The 6,000-nt window shown below is 37.4% G+C and overlaps 1 protein-coding gene across 2 annotated transcripts in view; it reads right to left on the reverse strand.

Annotated features, from left to right (window-relative positions):
- FAM126A (family with sequence similarity 126 member A) overlaps positions 1-5,758 on the reverse strand; it is a 1,303,250-nt gene extending 1,297,492 nt beyond the window's left edge. For both annotated transcript variants that reach the window (XM_044064612.1, XM_044064613.1), the window contains exon 1: positions 5,640-5,758. The gene's annotated coding sequence lies outside the window, so the exon portion shown is untranslated. The remainder of the gene's footprint in view (positions 1-5,639) is intronic.
- Between the last annotated feature and the right edge of the window lie 242 nt (positions 5,759-6,000).

The following is a 6,000-nucleotide window of genomic DNA, read 5'->3' on the forward strand; positions in this document are numbered from 1 at the left end:
TGGCCATATTGAGTTGCTCATTGGTTCTCACGCTAGCAAATGTCTCTGCTGATACTACACTTTGAACCTGTGTCTACTTTAAGCTCTGTGGAGTTACCATTGGTCTGGACAGTACAGAACACTTCACTCTTTGCCAATAAAGCCACTACATCAACACTCTCACCAATTACTGATGCACCATCCACACAGAAAGCAGACTGCTGTCTTTACTTGATCAACCTGCTTTTTTGTGTGAACTTCCTTTACAACTGTGCAAGGTTTACCTGCTTTGCAAACTTTTTGGAAATGGTTCCATTTTTACACTTGTAAAATTGCTGACCAAATGCTAAGCACTTCTCTTAGACTCATTATTTGCACTACAATTACAACAGTAACAATAAAGCTGGACTTGGTTTTGCCGATTCATGCTTGTACTTCACTGAGGGAAATGCTCCTCTAACTGAACTGGTCTTAAAATTTACTGGAAAACTGTATAGTTTTCTTGAGCCAGCGGAAGTGGAGGCTGCCATGTGCTTAGTAGGCCTAACTCTGTTTGCTATGTGCTGCATGCTGTCTACATTTGCTCTGGAGCCTGCTGAAACCATGCTCTTGTCACTTGCAAGCATACTTGTGTTTTTCTGTCACTTCATGTATCTGGCAAGATATTTCTCACAGCAGCACTATTAATACTACACACGAGCCTGTCCTTTATTAACTCATGTTTTAAGTCACCAAACTGACATGTTTTAGCCTTGTTTTTCATATCTGTTATATCAGCTGCAAAAGTTAACCCAGATTTTTGATCTCTCATGTAAAACAAATGTCTCTCCGGTGTAATATTTCTCTGAACTTGCATTTGAAACATTCGGGGTCTTCCCATGACTCCGCCTGTACAACAATACAATGGTTTTCACCTTCTCCTTCATACACTGCTGGTGCATACACAAATGAATGATCTCTTTCTATGGCCACTGATCCAGCTACATTTAGCAAAATGAATGCCTTGGGGCGTGCATCTTTATCTGAATAAGTTGTTTGTATAAAAATATCATACTCTTGCTCAAATGTTCTCCAATTCTCTGCAATATTCTGATCAAATACAAGAGGTAAGGGCTTCAAAATCCATCTGCCATATTAACACATACCAGCGAAGGGTTTTGCAACCACGAACACGTACACATACGCGGGAAATTTATGCCAGTACTTGTAGCTTTGCTCAATAGCGCAACGAGCCTCTGTATAACTGAACTTTACAAAATAAGTTTCTCTCGGGCACTATAATACTCTTGAAATCACTGTATTGCACGAAATCACCTCTTATTGTACAAGAAACATGTCAAATAACTGCACTATGAAAGCCTGTGTGTAAATGGACCTTGCAAAATGACTTTCTAGAGTGCTGGAATGCTTTTGAACTTACTGTATTGCTAAAGTAATTTATCATTTTAAGAAATACTTCAAATAACTGCACAATGTGACCAAACTAGGCATGAGAAGCTCAGAGTTGATAACATTTTGAAGTAATGGCACTTTGCAAATAAACAGTACACAATACACTGAAACTTCCCCAAAATGGCGGTACCTTTCTAGGCAATTCTTTATAGTGCAAGAACACTCTGTAATGGCGGCAGTTTGCAAACAGACACACCTAGCAAAATAAACTTTTCTAAATGGCTATGCTTTGACTGCACTTCATGAAATAGTTGCAATTTGCACACAAATAACTCTTCTAAATACATGCACAGTAATAAGCACTTTTACACAATGAGATATTTCGAATAACTTCAGTTATGCCCTTGATACAATATGAAAATGTAGTTATGCCAAAACAGCACTTTGCGTAAAAACATGCAGTAGTCTTGCTTAATTTACATTTAATGTGCCCTTTTTTGTCCTTATTACATTTGTTTTGCTCGTTTAATCTCTTTTCATACCCATTGTACTTTTCTTGTACTCGTTTAAGTCTAAACATTTCCGTTTTACCTTTAAGCATGCTGGTTTTACTTTTCTGTTAATCGTTTCATCAAACACCTTTACTTTAAACATTTCCTTTAGTTAATAAGCCTTTTATGCCTCCCGCTTGATAAATAATGCGCTTTCTGTCCTAGTAATACCCGGTTTTGTCCTTTTTATGAAATAAGAAGTTTGTGCATATTCTCATTACCTTTGCTTCTTTTCTGGCTCTTTTTCGTGCTGGTTTTTTTTAGGTTTACTTTCACAGCCATCTCTGCACCACATGGCTCCATATCTTATTCTCTTCGATCCCGGTTATGACACCATGTCACTCTCCTACTTTTGTCACAACAGAAGAGTCTTCATGGGTTCTATTCAAGCAGCTTGGTGGTGCTGCGGTAGCGTTGCCGGCTCCCAGTAAGATGCTGTCCGGTTCGATTCTCAGCTAGAGCGTCTTCTGCGTGGAGACATACATGAATGGGTGTACCTTCGGTGAAGGTTGTGCATCAGGGCTGGTAACTCGGCACATAAAAATCAACTACCAATCATTAGCGGATCGGAGTTCCGCTGTGGCGACCCCTAACCGGGAAAAGCCGAAAGACACAACAATATCATAATAGAAGTTTACTGACTTTAACTTAAGTAACGTACATACAAACTAACTGCATGCCATTTTGAGAGTGTAGCCAGAGAGTAAGCACTAGGAATGGCATGTGCTTAACATTTATATGTGCACGCTCAGTCTTTGTGCTTCTTAAAGATATAGCACATGCTCTCTGATCTACACTAGCAACTACAGAACAGTGTGTTTTGTGGCAACTATTTCCATGTATTTCTTCTTCATTTTGTCCCTAGCTGGCAGCTTTGTATTCAAATTAGAATACAAAGAAGTCAAGGCAGAGAGAGTTACAGTAGTAGGATTCATGTAGCTCAGAATACATTTAGATTAGACTGTGTAATGAAGCAGCACAAAACCTGAAGTTAAGGAGGTGAAATCCCCAGGATGTTCATCAACAATATATAGAGTGCAACAACCTAGTATGTGTTCCCATCCCGTGGGCAGTTTGTTAGCAAATATGATAAATTATCTTTGTGCCAGTCTTCTGAAAGCATATAAATCTAGCCCCTACAATTAGTCCCCTGTGCCATAATATGCTAAAATACTTATAACTTTAGCATGCTCACAGTCAAGCATCTCAACATTCCATTATACCTTTGTCACCATGGAAGATGCAAGTGAGAGTAAAGTCTTGAGTGATAAGCTGAGTCAGATTGGCACTAGCCCAAATATAGTTACGCAGGCTCCAAAAATCAATCTTCAATACCTGGCAATGATGAGCTGCTAGATTCATAATGGCAGCAGAATAAACCACTATGTTACATGACATCTAATAAACCATTATCAGAGCTACTCAGAATCTAGGACCAATAAATATGTTTAGGAGCAAGCACACACTGTGCTAAAGCAAGGTTAGCTTCTGGGGAGAATTTTCAATACACTCAATATAAAGCCCCAGGGTACTTGATGAACTTGCTTCATCTTCTCATTTACATGGGCAGAAAGGAAAATCTCTCCATCAGAGCACCAAAACTTAAAAAAAAATTAAGCAGTAAAACATCAGCTCTAGCACAGAGGTGTGAAGTCCTGACTACAACCCAGACCACCTGAAATTTTTAACAGGCCAGCAGTGAAAGCATCAGCCATCATCGGCTCACCCATCCTAGGTGGGGAGACTAGTCAACTGCAATGGCAGTATCTACAAGAGAAAGAAAGAGAGAGAGATAATAAATGGGGTAAGGATATACACTTATCACTCCCAAGCTGCTGTCAATCAACTGTCCTCATTGGGCACAAACAGGAATGTGCACATCCAAAGGTGAATGTGTTGCATGCTTACAGATGAGAGGGCTTGCATATCAGCTGCCAAAGAAGGGGTTAAGCCAATTTAAGAAAATCCTTGATTATTGCCTGGATGACTGCCTCTGGAATGGGCCAAATGACTGTGGGAGGACTGTTGGCTGACAGGCAGAGGTGAATTAAAAAAGAAGCACACAGAATAAGTAGCAAAATATGTTCCGTTAACCTTTCAAATCTCTTCATAGCAAAACATCATAACTAAGTGCTATTCTTTATTTTATTTTTTTACAAGGTTACTTTTTTTTTATTAGTGGTCACAGCTTTTGCAGCATTTTAAATTATATTTACTAGACTTGGAAAAAAAAGTGCTTTTCTTAAAACAGAGAACTGTAGTTTCAAGCCACCACTTCTTCATGCTACATTAAAGCCAGCTAACTGATGACACTCAAACAGACCTTCCAGTAGTACCTAGTTTTAAAATGTTTTACTGCTCATGCAACTACAGAAACAACAACCTGTCCAATTAATTACTTTACTGTACTAAGACTGAAAAAACTCAGAGATTCCGAGATGTAACCTTGCTCATCCTAGTCTACATAAGATTACAAATCAAGTGGCAATACTAAAAGAAACTCATCATAACATTTCACAAAACAGCTTCATGCAGAAATCAACAAGAGTACTGTTTTATTTAATTTTACTTTGTTTTATTAAACGGGGAAGAAAAAGTACTTAGTAACGAAGAAAATTTGATACTTAAGTGAATCTGTCCTTCATTCAACTGAAGATCCATGTTTAAAAATATTATGGAAAGTGTGATGCACATGAATCTTGAAGTTTATGTGCAAGAAAAAGTAATGCAGCCAGTATAAAAATGTATTTAAATGCAAATTTTGAATTTTATATATATTCAAATCACTGTGCAATACAAATTAGTTATGTACATACTTTTAATGTTTCTCAAAGCAATAAATTGTAAAGAAACTGCATACTTCCTGCACTTAAAAGAATATTTCAACAAAGAAAAGTAATTCATTAAACTCACAGCTCGCAGTGCATATTGCTGTTGTATTCAGTATCTAACAAAATACAGTATGTCAGTATGTTCAATTAAGCAACTTGTTTACAGCTTGATAGTCAGGACCTAAACAATACAGCATATCTAAAATGCTTCAAAAAAACAATGCGTGTCATGTTATACAGCACTAAAGGTACAGAACATTTCTGGAGAAAGACCATATGGGGAATTTACTTTCTCGGTTTTCTACAGACTCGCATATAACTGTATAATGCAATGTATAATCACAGTAAACTAGAAATGTAATTAATGAAATTCGCACAGCTACTAAAGAAAGCTGGCTATAAGCTAAAGATCACTTTCATGATCCCGATGAAAATGCAATGAAATGCATCTATTAATAACAAAGACTCGGAATTTTTAAATGCCCCAGACAGTGTTGCTTGCACATATGAACATTAATAATACATTTTCAGAATTAAATCTTAATAGTTCACATGACAGAAAACAACGTCAAATCAGAATGTCAAAACTACCGTGCAACACACCAACAGGAAACCGCTGAAAAGAGAAGAAACACAAGCAAAATAACAGTGAAATATTATGCCACTCTTATGCAAATTATTAAACATACTGTTTTCTTCGTCTTTAGCGATAATGCAGTCTCTGAAATCCCAACAACATATATAAGACAAAACTTCAAACAACATACCATCCTGTTGCTGGACCAAATATCCAGACAAGTCAGACCAAACACAAATGCACAGCAGCAATTTAATCCAGACAGGAAAAATTATAATTAAAGGGATTCCTCAAAAATACTCTTCTTACCTGACAACTACAAAGTCCATGTAAGATTCATTTTTAACTTCCCATCAGTTTTAAACATTTTATTGTGCAAAAACCAATCCTTCAAACACGGAAACAAAATGCGCCGCTACCCAACAGAATGGCACAGAGCCTTGTGGGTAGACTTATTACTTCGGTGACGTATAACGGGATTCCTGCACACAATAAAGTACAAGATGTACGTTTTCGTTGTTTAACTTGTGTGGTTTTAGACACCAATAAATGTTTAATAGCGTGGGAGTAAGTAACACGGTTTTCAGAAGAGAGTAGGTATATGAGTGCAATGTCAATCTCTGGTGCTCTGCTAAGCTGTTAGGGGTTTTTAAATGTGTAGGATCAATAC

The sequence above is a fragment of the Protopterus annectens genome, chromosome 3.part0 (assembly GCF_019279795.1).
Source record: "Protopterus annectens isolate FY-2018-M chromosome 3.part0, PAN1.0, whole genome shotgun sequence".
Taxonomy (NCBI): Eukaryota; Metazoa; Chordata; order Ceratodontiformes; family Protopteridae; genus Protopterus; species Protopterus annectens.